Raw genomic sequence first — 17,568 nt, 5'->3', positions numbered from 1 at the left:
CTTAGTTATTGTACCACATCTCTAAGAAATAAATGGCTTCCTTGATTCTGAGCCAACCTTTGTGCTGGTACATCTGTCAGTGTCTTTGGGTCATAGGTTTTCTTGCACATTGCTTCCATTGTTTCAGAAAATGCTAAATTTACCAGCACGAAAAAAAGGCAAGGAGCTGAGGAGCCTGAGGGGGATTGATTGTTTCTTTTTTAAATAAAACCAGGCCAATTTGGGGACAATACAGAATGATTTTGAAATGCCTTGAAATAATTAGCTTAGTGACTTAGTGTTGGATTACTAGTGGAAGCTCAGAAAGTGGTTTGAGTGCCTTTGAATTGGCATCAGAATTCACACAAGATTATCTGAACTTACTTGGTATTTGGTATAAAGAAGCCTCGTGGTTGGAAGATGCGCTTTCCAAATAGCCATGCAATGACAGAGTTTATTGCAAAGTTACTTTAAAGTGGGTTTTTTTTTGCTTAGTTGTTTAGTTTTCTTTTCTTGGCTTACTGAAGAAAATCAGCTGATACGTTTGGGTGTACCTCAGTACTTGATCAGACAACATTAGCAGAATTCATCAAAGTCTTCTCCTCATTCCAATGACCCTCAAACTTTTTCCCTTTTTAGCCCAAAGTTGCAGCATCTATTTATTGCAACAAACACTTGTGCCTCATAAAATTACATATTATTGCAGCTTCTTGTCAAAATTGGCATTGTTAGTGACAATTACAGTCCCTGTCGCCTAGTAGGCAGCTTTATATCCTGGTTGTAAGATAAGCACAGTATGCTCTTCCTGAGAAATCTGCACTTGAATTAAACACTCAGAACATGCCTCTAAACTGTATTCTTTTTTGTCACATTCTTTTCTTTGTTGGTCTCTCTTATGCTAAATGAATTTAGGGAAATATCTCTCACGTCTTTTCCTGGTTTTATCCCACTACTTTTTGTCACAGTTGGAGGCTTCTTGTCCAATTTAATAGCTAACCATTTAACCCATTTTCTTTTAATGCCTTAGAATTTCTCTAGTTTGATGTTTCTTTTCTAATTCCTCACATTTCTTCCTAGGAAAACAGATTCTGTATCTTCATGCTTTCCATGGGACATGTAAAATTGTGGTATAACTTCTCTTTTTTTTTTTTTTTTTTTTTTTTAATCTCCTTGTTATTTTGAGAAGAATCAAATTTGTCCCATACTTAAAAAATTGTGTATTCTTAAACATTTTAAAATGTTTATTCTCTGTTGAGATATTTTTGTGTGCTTGAATCTCATTTCTCTCTTTTGTTTCTGTATTCAAAAAGAATAAACGACAAGGGGAAAAAATAGGAAAATACAAGTGATTAAAAAAAATCACTATAAGTGTAAAGGTAGATGCAGCCAGATTATCTTGAAGAATCTTTCCACTAAGAGTCTGCACTTCTAGATGGAAAATACCACAAGTAACATTTCAGGAATGTACAGGTATCTGAGAAGAACATAAAACAAAAGAGAGAAAATAAAACCCTTCAGATTTCAGCCTGTCACGTGATCTGAGAGGATTTTTATTGCTGTTTGTTTAACATATGTAACTAGTTTCTTTCTTTTAATATGTGTGGTCATTAATGTAACATGAAAGGTATTAAGGAGAAAGGTGAATGCAAATCAGATGATGTGTCTTGGAAAAAAATTATACAGAATCTTTATGTGCTGTTTTATCTTTTGTTTTTAACTTAGCATGGGAAGGTAAATGTCCAGTCAGTCACTAGATCTGAAGAAAGATTATTTTACAAGTATTTACATTTTTATTTAAAGATATTTAAGAAGATCCTGGAGAAAAAATAATGTGGTATGCACCATGGAACTGGGCACGTGGGTGGCTAGGTCTTATGGGTGCCAGAGTCAAGATTCCAAATACCTTTCCCTTTTCCAGCTGATCGCCGCTATATTGCAATCCGAGTTGAAGATACAGAAAGAAATAAGGGGTTTGTATTGCAGAAGACATTTGCAACAAAACTAAGTTGGCCAAGCAAAGTGAGGCCCTACATTCATCTTGATATCACTTTTTACCCTGTATTAATGAATTTCAGTCAGGTACAAAGTATTAAAAGATATCCTACACATCGATAGAATTCTTATTCTGGGGAGACAGCTCAGGGTGTAATGTCCAGAGTGAAAAATAAAAGCTCTTAAATACACAGATTTCCCAAAGCCTTTGCACCCCATTCCAGTGTTTAAAACCCCACAGATGTGATAACAGGAGGCTGCTCACAAGCTGAGCCAGCTGAAACCCTTGAACTGCTTGGCCAAGGGAGTACTGAAGCCCTACATCTCCTTGACCAAAGAGCTTCATGCTGTTTTGGAGTGCTTTTCTCTTGAATCTTATTTCACAGTCTCCTTGAAAGGTGAGATAAGAGCTGGGCTTGCTGCAATCAAAGCTGGGAAGAAGTTTTGTTTTTAGCAAAGCCTAGCACTTGAACACTTCCACAGTACCACGCTTGACATGCATCATTGAAATTCCAGTGTGATCTTTGCATCTGCTGGGCTAATGTCAAAGCATATTTCTTTGAGAGGCTACTGGCTTTATTTCTTTAGCTTCTTGGGTTGAAGTGGAGGTATTGGTTTCTGGAAGTTAGTGGCTCAGCACTGGAACATAGAATAGATCAGCATTAAGAACGAACTTAGAAGAGGAGACATTTTAAGGACTTCCCTACATTTTCATTAGCAGGATCCTAGTTATACAGAAGACAAGTGCATGTGATTGTGTGGATCTTGTTCACTTGTTTACAAATACTCCGTTCTGTGCTGCTGGAAGTAAAGAGGAAGTTGGGCAAGCACCTTCCCTGGATTCTGGTCAAAGCCTGTGTGCCAGTGCTTCACTTCTGTACACTGGGGCTAGGGGTTGAAAGCTGTTATAGAAAACAAGGCAAAACAACAAGAGTTTGATATACTCGGGGCCTGTGTGAAGGAGAAAGGAACTCGAGATACCCCTGAAACAAGCGGGAGAGGGGTTTGAATTAAATGTTAACAGGGACACCCTGTTTCTCTCTGCTTTATTCCCTTGAGTGTGTGATGTGAGCTTCTATCAGACATAAATTGTGTATCCTGGGGGAGCATAATAGAAAAACACAAAATGCCAGTCAGTCTGTAAAACTTAAAGCCATGCTTAAAATGTGTGTGGGAGAGGTGGGGATTCTTAGAAGAGGAACGCTGTGCTGGAGGACTGAGAGATCTGGGCTGGTGTCAGGAGGATGCCAATGAAAGGATAGACAAGGCTTTCACAACTAGTGTCACTTATGATTGGAATAAGCCATTTAATCTTAAAACCCGTTGAGCTTTGTGTTTCACCCATTGCTATTCACTTATCTACAGTATGGTAATGTATTCATTGTGCTTTGTATTACTGTTGAGTGCATTACAATGTGAAGTCAGGTTGTAGCATGAAAGTTCACTAAAATGCTAGGTTTGCTTTTTCTCTAAACCAGCGTGAAATGAAGTGGAACTTTTCTGATCCTGAACTCTGTAAGCTGGCTTCCAAAATGCAGAGATGCTGCCTTGTATACCTCTAGATTCATTCTTGACTGGAAGAAGAGACTGCCTAGCCGAGAGAGGCTTGGGCAGCTCAGGAAGCCTAAAAAATTGATCTGAAACAGAAGCTGTAGAGAAGCAGCACCTCAAACTTTTTTTATTTGCCATTGATTTAAATTTTCTATCAAAAGGTAATGATCACAGTGTTTTCTAGTGGGGATTGACATCTATTTTTCTGAGAATAAAGGGCAAAAATGACATTTGGATTCCAGAAGAGATGTCATTTAGCTATGTCAAAGAAAGTATCAGGGACTCTAATGACCTAGTTTCCTGTTAAATCTCTAGGCCATTGCTGAAGTTAGGAGCATAGGGGAAATGCATTTCATCTTCAAAGACTTCAAGATGAGGTTTATAACTTTCTTAAAGAGGAAAAAGTGAATCCTCTGTGCCGAAATGAGACAGATAAAGTTTCAGCCCAAGATGGATATTTTTCCCTGAAGGTCTGAAAATTAAACCACGTGCTTTAAATGAGAAGTTTGAAAAAATGCAGTGTTCTAAACCACTGTCTTCAGTGTGAAAAGAGAGAAGAAGAAAATTACATATTTTTATTTCTCTATAGGTCTAAATAAATAAAAAAGACTTTGGAATCTGCAAATAGCACAAGGACTAAAAAATACTTTCATATTTTAGTTTGAATGAGAACCACTTTAAGAATTTTGGGGGAAAATTATTTAGTAGCACTTTGTATGTCCCTGCCATACTGTATTAAGACAAGTTGCATATGAAGTATATTTCACTATATTTTTAGTTGCATCTGATAGCTTGCCTACAGATTTTTATCATTCCATTTTAGGAAATGGTAAACTGCTCACAGCCATGTGTGGCTTATCCACACGTATCAGGTAACCAAGCAGGCTCATAATGACTCTATGGGTGGGGGTATGGGTGGGGATTTTAGGCTAATCTTTTGTTCCCAGTTTTTTGGAACAAGCCCCATGAGTACTTTGTCCTTCACGTATTTCTCCACAGCAGACTGCTGTCTCCTTATGCGCTCCGGGTTTGGATGGGAAAATCTGCACTTTTTCTTCTGCTTTGGTTTTGATTTTGTCTACTAAAAATCCCTGCACACACACCAACTGATGGAGTTCAGTGACACTACCAGAAAGAAGTACTGACTTAGATCTCAAATCAGAAATACTCCAGCTAAGGCATAGCTATGCAGCAAAGCACTCTAGGCATATTGATAGAAGCGTAACAGGTGGCTTCTGGATGTCATTACCTCCGAGGGGGGAAGAGGTGGTGTGTTGTGCCTCATGGGGCCATATAGACATTCCCCACACTTCACTAGTACTTTAAATTCTTCTGAGTCTTGAATATAAATGAACCTGTTCTGAAATCATCCTTGTTTCGGAAGAAGCAAAAGCTTTTTTGAAAATTAACTGTTCGTGATGGAGGAAATACTCAAACTGACATGCTGGTTGTTATATTCTCAAATGCTGTTTCTGTTCATGGAATTTGGTGCATCATTCCAATCAGTACTTCGAAGTTATATGCAGCTGCATCACTTGAAGAAGGGAGACATAGCGGGGGGGTGAGGGGGAGAAGAGGGGAGGAGAGAAGAAAAGACAAAGAAAAAAACAGAAGGGAGGTGGAGAAGACAATAATTTTATCTGACATTTTTCAATATATCCATTTTTGTGTTAGTGGCAATTACTCTTCACAAAATGTTGGACCTGAGCAAAAGGAAAAAGGTAATATTTTTTTTCCTCCTGCTTATTGAATGACTCACAAACACTCGTGTACATGAACTCTAGCACCTTAGCATAGTTGTGGTATTGGAGCTTTCTGCATAATTCATCATAAAAGAACATGAGGCATTCAGCAGTCAGTGCTCATTCAGAGATGTTCTGCATTACTAGCAGCACTAGTAAATATGCCTGCTCCATACATAATTTATGGTTTTCAGCAGAGGTAGTTTTATGCTTCATAATAGGCTAGCTTTGATCCCTTAAAATTTGTTTGTTAAACTTAGAGGTTGGGTACAAAACAAAGACTTTAAAATCTCGTTCCTGCATTGCTTGTTTCAACAGTCTTCATTTTCACATCCTGTTAACAAGGTTGAAATTGATTCTGACCCACTTCTGGGGAAATGAGCCTTCCTATAATGGATTTTGTGTGTAAGACTTTTTATTAGCCAATTCCCTCCACACCCAACTTGAAGTAGAATGAAAATTGGCTTAGAAACCTTAGTATAGTCTATTCTATATTTCTACTTAAAGAATTTATTGTTATTTCTTGTGGCCTGTAGGAGAAAAATGTAGATAGACTTTGTGTTCTGTGAATCCTTCTTTTACTGCTGTGATGCAGCTAGAAACCACATATAAATGTAAATGAACGTGTTGGAACTCACTGAGATGTGCTGGTTTTGTTTTGTGGGAAACTTCCACATTAAAATAATCCATATTAGACAGAAATACATTCCATCTTTCAAATTCAGTAAGGTATCAGGGTAAAAAAAAAAAGTCAGTTTAAAATGTTCCATTTTGCTGAAACTTAAATATTTTCTTTTGTACCTTGTCTTTAGTTTGCTTAGCATTCTTTATACAATATGTGAATTTAAACAGTATCAAATGTAAAAGACAATATTTTAAAACAAAATAACAATTTAAAATGCATTTCTAAATGAAAATTCACAGTGTTCCTCTCTGGTGTTTCAAAGACTGTAGTTATTTTTTTCTAAACAGAATGTCATCAGAATTGATGCATTTCTGTGAAATGTTTCAGTGCTGACTTGCCAGTGCTTTCTGATGGAGTTTGTTATTTCACCTTTCTCCCTGTTGATCCAATTTTCTCTACACTGTTTCCTTTTTTTTTTTTTTTCATTTCCAGTTATCACTATACTTCAACCTGTTCTCATTCTTTGTTTTTAAAAGCCTTGTTCACACCCAAGTTATTTCAGCAAGAAATTTTAGAATGGACTAGTGGTTTTCGGCTTTTCAGCAAATACTAAGATCTGCCCTTTGGAAGCCTGATCTCTTTTATACATGTCAAGTTAGGCATAATACAAACCAATTAAAAATTGCTCATTGCTGTTCAGACATCTTGTCATAATCCTTTTCTCTCTGGCTTTGCTGTGTTTCAGTCAACTGCAGGTAGTCTGCCCAAAGCAATGATTTAAATACTCTGTCTGCAGTCCAATTCAGTTGCTCTTTTTTCTGCCCACTATACTAGTCTTCTGACTCTCACTGCATCAGATTCATTTTCTGTAGTTTCGTCTGGAAAGCATCATATTATTTTAGCCCCTCCTTCGTTTTTGCTGTTACGCTTTAATATTCTAAATGTTGGTGGGGTTTATGTAATGCGGTCTCCTGGATATTTTTAAATTATAATAACTGAAACCTACATATACACTATAAATGCAAGATAGAGAATGGGGTAGAACTAGCTCTTTTGCCATCTCTTTGACTTATCTTCTGTAATCATTAATCTGTGGATGAGCACACACCAGCAAAGTTTTTTTTCCAGCTTATTAGGAGTGTGCTTGCTTAGAGGATAAATACAGCTTTTCTATCTCATTTTTATATAGCACAACCACACTGGGCAGCTGTATGAGTGCTAGAAAAGTTGCCTTATACTTTTTACCTCCATTTGGTATTTTAATACTTTTGGTATGGTTGAGTCATCTGTAAGCATATGAGGGAGAACAAATAAAAAATTTACTTTCCTGACTAACTTTCTTGGCTACCAGAGCTAGCAAATTTTGCTTCGGGTAGTGAGGGGAGGGGAAGAGCCTTAGCTTCTCATTGTAACTGTTTCAACATAGCTGTTAAGATGTTGTGATATCTTTCATGAGATATCTATGGTTTCTGTAATTTCAGAGTAAAAATTTTATTTAATCTATCTATTACAATAATAAGTGTATTGGCATTTATTCATATTGGACAATTTTTCCTACTGTGTTCTAGGCAGTAAAAATGAAATACCCTACCCCCACACACCTCCATTTAAGCTTCACTTAAGACAGTGCAGCTCAACGTTTCTTGAAGACCAGGCCACACATCTCACTTCAGAGCCCGGAGAAGGCCCAAATAGATCCGCCATTTGTGCACAGTAAGCATGTGTGTGTGTGATCTGTTCACAGGCACCTTATTAAGCGTTTTCCAGAAGCCTTGTGTTGGCTGTATGTGAACAGAGTGGCTACGCTTCCCAGGCTTGGAGGGCTTTCCGCAAGCACTGGCGCTGCTGTATATTTTGCTCCAGTCTTTGGGAACAGAACTTCCCATATACAAACAAATGTGATATTGCTTTGGGGGGTGAGAGGGGTTACTGGTTTTGTTGATTTTTTTTTTTTTTCTTTCTTTCTTTCTTCCCTGGGATGTTGTCCTTCTGTCTATGAAGCCTGAAGCAACGGTATCTGTAACAGCAGTAGTTAAAGCAGTCAACAGCAAGTGAGTCTTCTGTATCACTGTACCAGTTCTCAAATATAGACCAGCATAGAGCTTTTGTGCTTTTCCTGCTCTCATAGCAGCAGCTTAATGGATTCGGTGTGGCTTTTTGAACAAAAGAATCAGAGTGCAGCAGCAGTGCAACACCGAATTATTTCTTTCACATTTGCATTTGTATAAGAAGAGGTCTCCTGCTGTCCTGTGACAAGTCTCATGTTGTTTGGTGTTGTGTTTGCCCTCTTTCTTAGTGAAGCTCCAGCTCTTGGAATTGTTGGATTATATAAATTTTTCCATATAGCATTGCATAAAAAGTTGCAAATATTTATGCAAATCCCAAATCATCAGTTCAATTGCTTGTTTTTTCTTCTTATATTCATCCTCTCTTGGAGCAGGTTCATTTATTTTAAACAATTTCTTCTTGATGGTACATTTGGATGGAGCTGTTCTGCCTGTTGTAAAGATTAGATGAATTAAAAAAAATGTTCTCTTTATGGGCCAGTGCAGGTCTACAACAGCTGTATATAAGTGGTTCTTGCTGAAAACATAAGCAGGGTCTGGTTTTGGTTTGTTTTTTTTTTTTTCCCCTGCTCCCCCAAAGCAAAGCCATTAAAAGTTGTTTTTACAGAGGGCATCTTCTGAGGACCTGTATATACTCCTAGAAAGGAAGGTTTCCATGCATGGGGAATGAGATGTACTAGCTACAGCAAATTTATCATTACAAAATAATTGCGCAGAAGCAGTGTAAATAAAGTTAGAGTCTTTCAATAGAAGAGACACTGTAACAGCCACTTGTTTGGAGACTGTAACAGTCACCTTGTTTTGTTCTGCTCAAAACATGGAGCAGAATTATGTTTTAGTAAAAGCCAACCAATTATTCTTGGTCTTTTAAAGATGTAAACTTCCTTTGTGAAATGTTATTGTAAGTTGTTTCTGTGAGTTTAGTGTAACGTTAAGAGAACCCTCCGCCTGGATTTGGAGTCATCTTTTCTAATCGTACTGCATTGTTATTCAGCGCGTATTTGCTGTGTGTACCTGTTTGCATGCAAGTTTCTCTTGCACACAAGAAATCACAGGAATGTGGTTTGATAGTGGTTTTCTCTCTTAGGAGTTGATATCAGAGAAGTTTTTCCCAGTCCTCACAATCTTGGTTGCACTGACTCAGCTGTTTGCCAGCCAGCCTGGGACTGTTTAAACTGGATCGTTTCATAGATTCAATTCAAGGTCTGGCCAGCCTGACAGTTGAAGTGGTTCAGCAGCACGCAGGGCAAAGCAAGCAGAACTTGGCAAGGAAAATAGCATCTAGGGAAAAGCAGCAGAGATCTTCTAGAGTCTGCTGCCAATGAAAGAGTAAGGTAGACTTACTGATCCAAGTCTCTCATACATGAGAAGCATGCTTGAGAAAAGGCTTCAAGGCAACTGCTTTTGATGGCAGAAAGTATAAACTGTAAATGGAAAAGTATCTAAATTAGACATGATTAAGTATGGATCAAATTAATTGAGAAGCTCAAATCCTCTGTTATGCCCCTGATTGTTTTAGAAGTGGATTATTTTACAGTGGGCTACATTTCTCCTGACTTTTGACTTGTATTGGCATTACTGTGTAGATAAATCTGTTTTCATCAGTGGTTATTGTTCTGGGAGAACTGAAAAATGGAAAGTCCAAAGAATGCTGTAAGAAAGATTTATAAGTGCATGTAATAGACTGTAATTCCGAGATGCTCAGGAGAGCTCACTCAGGATTTTTATACAATGCATGATGCTAAAAGATGGCTTCATTACTATCATTCTTACTGTTCCTTTGATTCTTAGAGTTGAACAGAAGGAGCAACATCCAAAAATGAGTAAAACAGCACTTGTAATATCAAGAGGTACAAGCCCGTAGAAAAGCTAGTTTTTCACTACGGATTTAGAAAGATATTGTTATGGATTTTGCTGAATCTTCTTGAAATGGGTATACATAACTCTTGAACTTGATAGTTTAAAAAAAGCGATATAACAATGTTGAAAAGGACAGAGATCTCTACCCCACAACTGCCTGGCCCAAAAGGCAGTCATGGAAGATACATGTTGGTGACAGAATTGAGTTTACCTGAATCATTTAGTTGATATGATTTTGTGTTTGTGGTTCTGTGAAAGAAGCTCAGGAAGATGAGTAAAATTCACAGTTACACTGCAAATCAGGGTATAGTGTGGAGATAGCTGTGCTTGGTCTAGGTCAGAAAAGGAAGAACAGCATCAGTGAACCATTGTAGGACTTGGTAGTGCAGCAGTTAGCTACTTCCCACAGTCTGTTCTGAAGACAAAGCACTGAGCACTGGACTACAGACTGAAAAAAGAAGTAATTAAAAAAAAAAAAAATCTGAGTATGACAGATGTCTTGAGGCTGAGTATTGACTGAGAAAAGATTTGAATCATGGGCAAAGTCACCTTTTCTGTTGTTTCATGTGCTCTGTGCTCAGAGGCATAGAACTCTGTTCACTCTTTTTAAACTGGTATGATTTCATTGCAGAAAATCCCTACTATGTCATGAGATTCCCTTCCCAAATGAAACAATTTTCAAATCTTTATATTCTTACCTAACTACTTCAGAACAAAACCAGCTACTCTATAACGGCTGCAGTCAAAGGAGTCTGTGCAGCAAAGCCATAGATATGTGCGGGTATAAAATTTGCACTAACAATGTTAATAAAACACATTGTGCTCTAAGCACTTGCTTGTTTGCTTTGTCAGTGTACATAAACAAGTGCAGGGTCTTGCAGATACAGAAGTCTTGATACTCAAAACAAAGGCACTTGGTGAGGAAGATCAGTCCTCATCTTAGCTTCCTCTCATATATACTCTTTCAGGCAGGGATTCCGATTGCTCAGCGGATGAATGCCAAGAAAGAGGTGCTTTGTGCAAACAGAAAGAAAAAAATCAGTTGCATGTAGGCAGGTAACAAGATTTAGAAATATTCATGCTGCATTTTCTACTATTTAGGTTTAAAAAAAAGCAACAACAAAGACCAGCTAGGAAAAATTGACTTATTTTACTCAGATATAGAACATACTGTGATTGAAGGTTGCTAAAAGGGTTACGCTCATTCTGAAGACCTAAACCAAACAGTCAATTGTATGCAATATATTTTAAAAACTTACTTTAAAAATCAGAAGTTCTGAACCTCATGTTTCACTTACATTACTCCACCTTGAAACACATTCATTCAGTGCCTTGCTCTTTCATTTCTTCACCTAAGAAACGCACTCTGCTGTCCTGAAAAAGTCTAGTTGTCTCAATCTGTGCAACAGATGTTAGTTGTTGTGTCTCCTCCTCCCCTCTCCTCTCCTGCCCTCCCCTGGTATGCAGATATGGTCTCTGGCATTTATATTTCCCTAATCATAGAATCATAGAATCGTTTAGGTTGGAAAAGACCTTTAAGATCATCCAGTCTAACCATTAACCTACACTACCAAGTCTACTCTAAACCAATCAAGGGTAGACTAGACTAAAATGTAGGTGTGTGTCTGTTTAGGCTAGTTGTGGTAACTGCTGAGATTTTAAAAAAAAAAAAAATTCTCTATATTGAAGTTGATAAATCATTTTTGTGAATTTTATCAGATATCCTCCTCTGCCATGTAATGAATTCTTTACTAAGTGAGAGATTTTTCTTTTTTCAGAGTGTGGGCAAGCCCCTACATTTTCAAAAATTAATTTGTAGTATATTTTAAGGCATTTTAATTCACATTTGCTCTGTTTGCCTTCTCTTCTTATGACTAAAACCCATCCACACTCAACAGTAATGTAACTAACAAACACTTGGTAGAACCAACTGCAAGAAGAATCACATAAATGTTGCATGCTATTGTGCAGCTCACAAATTGCCAGGCTGCTAACCTGACAGCTATACAGTAATAGATGCAATTGAGAAATTCTTCTTTACTTTGCATTTCCTAATTGCATAACAGCATTTTTGTTAGTTTTTCAAATGTTTCATCCTTTAGGGTGATTAAGGAAGCGGCACACCTGTGGTTGCCCCATATGTTCCTTTCATGAATATTGCTGCTTCTTACTCCATGAGCCGCAAAGGTGGGGGCTGCTTATCCTCACTTGCTGGATCGTTTTTCTTCTTCCTGACTCTCATTGCAACACCCCTTAGTGAACTCGGAGTTTCATTTTTGTATGGGCACGTGGGTATGGTGCTGATTCCGGTAATAACCATGTGTGGATATGTCATCTGAGGTACTGACGCCCACGCTAGCAAGATTAAAGCTTGTTCCGAAGATGCTTGTCATTCAGCAAGCAAACCTTCAGCTGCACTGCACTTCTGTCCTGATATATGGTCACTTTACAGCCGCTTTCCTTGCTGGGCTTTAAAGATACATTTGTTAGCACTCCTGCCTTCTGGTCATGAGAAAATAATGTGATTTAATCCTGAAAGAAAAGGTATTTATATCAATTTATTACGTAAAATGCAAGAAGTGAGGTAATGTTAATGTGACTAGTAACAGAATTTTTGGCTATCCTGCAAATTTGACGCAAGCAAGCATTTTCTTAACACTGTGCACAATGAATGTTGTTCTCTTTTTTCTAGAAGAAACTCATTCAAGACAACATTTTGTTAGGTACCAAATAACCTTTAGAATAATTCAGAAATTATAAAATAAAAGGATTCAACTAAAATATTCTTACAGCCAAGTAGGAAATCTAGTCAACCATTACTGACATAGATTCACTCATCTAGAAAATTACTTTAATGCACATATCAATATCTTGCTGATATCTTACATTTCAGTGGATTATTTAAAAAAATTGTTATTGCAGAGAGCCCTTGTGTTTCACATGTAAAATTTGCTAAAACTTTTCTATACTAAAGCAATAATACAGCTATTGTAGCTCCTAGGTTTACCTTTTTTTAATAAAAATTAATAATTTTAAGTAGAACTTAGCTGTAAAAATGTCAGTGTTTATATGGAGCTGATAAATTAACTGCATTCAAAGGACAAAAAATCAAATTAAACTGTGAATCTCATTCCAGATCTGTAAGGGATTCTTTCTGCAAGAGGACATACCAAAATATGATTTTAAGGAGGACAGAAAATTTGCGTTGTTGCATTGGCATCCTTCTTGTTGTGAGGAGCTGGAATTACTTCCTAAGAAATATGCGATTTTTCTAATTGAAAATAACTGATGAATAAAGTTATTCTGTTGGCCTATTGACATATAATAGGCTTTTTTGGTTAAAAAGAGACAAAGGTTTCAGTCTACGTGACATTGAAACTAATGGTAACATTTCACTGCCTCTTGCAGAAATTCAGAAGTCAGTTCTAACTGAGTTCCTAGTTATGCCATTGGCTTCACAACATATACCCACCCTGTCCCTTTTTGTGCTTTCTGAGGAGTCAGAATTTAACTGGCTCATGAGAGAGGATTAATGAATGCCTGTATCTAAAAATACATCTCATGAATGCATAAAGTGAAGAAATGTTTTTCTGATGATTCCTTTTGTTACACCAACTCATTACCTTTAAGAACAGTAAGGGCAAGAATTTCAGACAAATGTGATATTCGGGTTGAAGCGTTTTATTCATAGACCGCTGGAAAACACAGACCCCTTGTTAAATTCTCACAAATAAAAGGGATCCAAAGGTCACAAAACAAAAGAAACATACTATAGAATACAAACTTAGAGATTTTGAGTAAGAGGCTGTTCCTTCCATCTACTATGAAAGCGAGGTCAAGTGGTAATAAAAAAATGATTTTCCATAGAGCTATTTTTGAGGCCAGCTAGAGAAATCACGCATATCATTTCCTTTTAATTAATCTATTTTAAATTAAATTTAAAAAAAAAAAAAAACCTGTTCTTGTACCTAAATCCCCGTAACAGTTTCCTTGAGACAGTCTGTACAATCTACTAGAGACAGAATGCTAAATGCAACTTGCATTTAGGCACTTCTAAATTTGTATTGGCAGGGAAAAAGAAGTCTAACACATGAATGTATCTTTGTGATTTACATCTGTTTATTAATCTAAGGTTCAGTAGCACAACAGGGGAAGTCTAGGGATACGTTTGAAAAACAGATTTAATGTCTGGCTATATATGAGGAATGTGGCATTTGTAAATAAACCTCTTAGAGACGACTGGAAAAAAATACAATCAGTATACAGCACCATGCTTAGTGAAGCCACAGCAGCTTTTTCCTGCCTCTGTTGCTGCATGGCACACATCCAGATATCTGCTGTACTAACATTTGCTCCTGGGAGGAGAGGAAGAAAAAAGGGTCCATAAGGTTTCCATTGGCCTAGACAACTGAAACATCTGCTAGATTCATGAGCAGCTTGCTGGCCTAAGTCAGCAGGGAGAACTGCTGCAGATCAGCACTGCCATATCAATAGATATTTCATAGGCCATAGGGAGGAAAAAAGAAAGTCAGTAAAGTAAGTGGTTTTATTTCAAAGTACACCAAAGTCTTGTGTAGTTTTGTATAAAGTGACATCTAAATTGCACAAAATTAGAGCCACATCTACAACTGATCAGTGTGCAATTCTCACTAGGGAATAGATGCATGAAAGAATAGCAGGATGCAATCCTAATCTTCTAATATCTGCTAATAGGAGCAAGTCACACAGGTTCCCACATAAAATTTGGCAAAAAGGAGTCACCCGAGAAAATATTCCCTTTACTGAGAAGCTTGGAGCAGAAGAAGCCCCCTCTGTCTTTCTGAAATACAAATAGTGTGTAGATGGTCGTTGGAAGGGAATCGGCTGTTCTGTGTCAGGACACGCAACAGAGAAAAGAGCAGTGTTGAAGCAACAAGGGTAGAGGACAGAGAAGAATATACATCTTCATTTGGTGTAAACTACCTTTCATCTATTTCTACTTCAAGGCTGGGTTCTGGTGCCTGAAAGTGTAGTCTGGCCTAAGTAATTTTGTAGTTTGTAGTTTGGTGCCACTTAGGCTCAAAAGGACTACCAGAACCATATACAGCGATCATTCTCTGGTTGGAATCCCTGGTGTTATTTTATTGTGTCAACTGAGAGAGGGGGAAATCAAATACTAAGTCAGTTTTGAAACTGTTGTTTCATATTGGAACTTTCATTTGGTTAAGCAGAACTGTGTTTCAGAGATCTCGTCTGTACTACAAAAAGAGTCAAACATCAAAGAAGGTAAATATTGACATGGTGAAATCACCAGTAATGAAAACTTTGTGAATATACAGATGATCACAAGTAGAAAACCTTTTATTAACCATTTAGGTTTTTGCTCTGTGAGAATCAGAACTGCTTTCTTCAGGGAATGTTCCAGTTGCCTGGGATGTGTCTATGTGTTGAGCAACACAAAGTCATTAAGGGAGTGCCTTTTCAGATGAAAACCGTCTATAGGCACAGCATTTCCCACCTTTAAGACAATACTGCCTTTTAACACACACATACCCCTTCACAACAGTTTTTACAATAAATATATTTGTTATTAAAGGCATTTTATTTGAAAGTGTGTTTAATTTGTCCATATTGTGTTACATTGAGAGAACTCAAGTATCTAACTTCTTGATACTGATCCCCATTTACCACTAGGATATTTTAATCGGGACTATTTACAACTGCAGAGTATTTCACTGAAAAACACTGGTAATCTGGTAATCAGAACAGATTAAGTGTACGACCACATATACTGTCTCTGGTCAAAATCTGATTTTTCTACCTTTGCTTTTTCTTCATTTACCTTTGAGGATTACATATGATCTGAAGCAAACTGAACAGATTAGTGAGTGTTGAAGTCCAGGTAGCAAGGATTTATTTAATGTACCAGTGCAACAACAGGTGGTTCTTGTTCAGATTTGTTTCCAAACCAGAGGCAGTAAGATCAGTGTTTAGATATGCTGTTCTATTCTAATTAAAATACACAGTATGAAGTAGAAAGAAGTTAAATTCACAGAAAAAAGTGGGGTTTTATTAATGGGTATATCACTGTTCTTCATCCGCCATCCTGTTTGTGTATGTATGTGTAAAAATGTACAAGATACGCATTTACTTCTTTTTTTTTATAACAAGCATAAAAGCTTGTGTGTTGGCACGTAGTAGGGCAAACCTAGAACAGTTTTCATTTTCACTTTTGCTCAGCAGTTTGGTACAGTGAGAAATTCCAGCTTCTGTTAGACACAGAAGGTTTAAAGTGGTGAGCGAGATTTTGCCAGGAGTATTTGTGAATAAGGCTAAGCAGTTCAGCGATGGTGCAGTCTGGGGATTCCTGAATACTCTTCGAGGTTACAAACGTTAATAGAACAGCAGTACTTGGAGCTGACTTGCAGAGCTGCCTCTTCTGCTGTCTCTTAACATCTCTCTTGGATGAAATTTCAGAAGGTGGCAAGACAAAGACAAAAGTGGAAGGATTTTAAACCTTGGTTGTGTTCTGCTCGGATGGAAAGAGTGATTGAACAGAGAACATAGATAAACAGACAGACAAAAATAATGTCCTTGCCAGATGGGTTACCTGCATGTTGGACTTCAAACTCCATTATCTATTTTAAGGATGAAGGAAGAAGGAAAACTGTATTTCTGGAGAGATGCAAGAATATTTTCTTTCATAATGACTCAACAGCTGGAAAGCCTGAAAGAACATTTTTTCCAATAGATTTGAAATGTTTCAGAGATGGGAGCAAGGAAATGATGAAAAGGGTTGTGGCAAAATGAGGAGGGAAAAAAAAGAGTCAAATCTACTTATTTAATTGCATTTTTTCTTGGTTGTGTAATTCTCTTTCAGTGAATGTTTAATTTAGAGAAAGTAAAAACAAAGTATTTTGATTTTTCTGAACAAAAGTGGTTTGCTTTTAACACTTAGGGAAAAAATAACATTTCTAATGTTTTCACTCCATCTCTAGCCTTCCTCTAGCCAAAACTATTTTCTCAGTTATTTCTGAATTTCTAGTAATTTCAGTCTGCCTTAAACATCAGATTTTTCCAACAAATTTACTATTTTCTAATATTAAGGTTATATGTTTTCATATACCTCCAGAGTATTTCAGGCCAAGATTTAAACAGGGTAGAATTGTGGGAAAGGCTATGATTAGGCTACTGAAGTATCTGTGAGATTAGCACAGGTTCTGCAAGCAGATCAGCTGCGTATCTGACTTGAATGAAGGGGTAATACGTGTAGCCTGTGGAGGGACACTCACCTGAGCCAATGCTAAGCACTACGAAATTGTAAGGAAACATAAATAACATGAGTTTAACACATAGAATCCAGCAACAGCTGCAAACGTCCGTTGCACAGTTTGACCAGGCAGTGACAGCTGTTAACAGTTAATAGCTTACACAAATTCTTAACTCATGGAAAAGATGAAATATACAGGATTAAAGAGAAAACCTGTGGATCCGATTTATGAAGTCTATGGAAAGGATTAATGTACTGCTTTGGTACATTAGCTGTTGTTTGTTATGTGCTCCATATTGAAGCTCTGTATATGAATATTCGTAGTTCTCAGTTCTGGAAGAACAACTTATACAAAATGATGTGGCAACCTAGCTTTCTTCCCTTCCTATTTTAAAAACAAAAAAAAACAAACAAAAGAAACCCCAAAACAAACAAACAAACACCCCAAAGAAACAAAAAAAACCACCAACCCCAAAGCCTGCATTATCCTAGATGGGCTGAATC

This window comes from Pelecanus crispus, chromosome 1 (genome assembly GCF_030463565.1).
Source record: "Pelecanus crispus isolate bPelCri1 chromosome 1, bPelCri1.pri, whole genome shotgun sequence".
Classification (NCBI taxonomy): domain Eukaryota; kingdom Metazoa; phylum Chordata; class Aves; order Pelecaniformes; family Pelecanidae; genus Pelecanus; species Pelecanus crispus.
Note: the sequence above shows the minus strand (reverse complement) of the source record.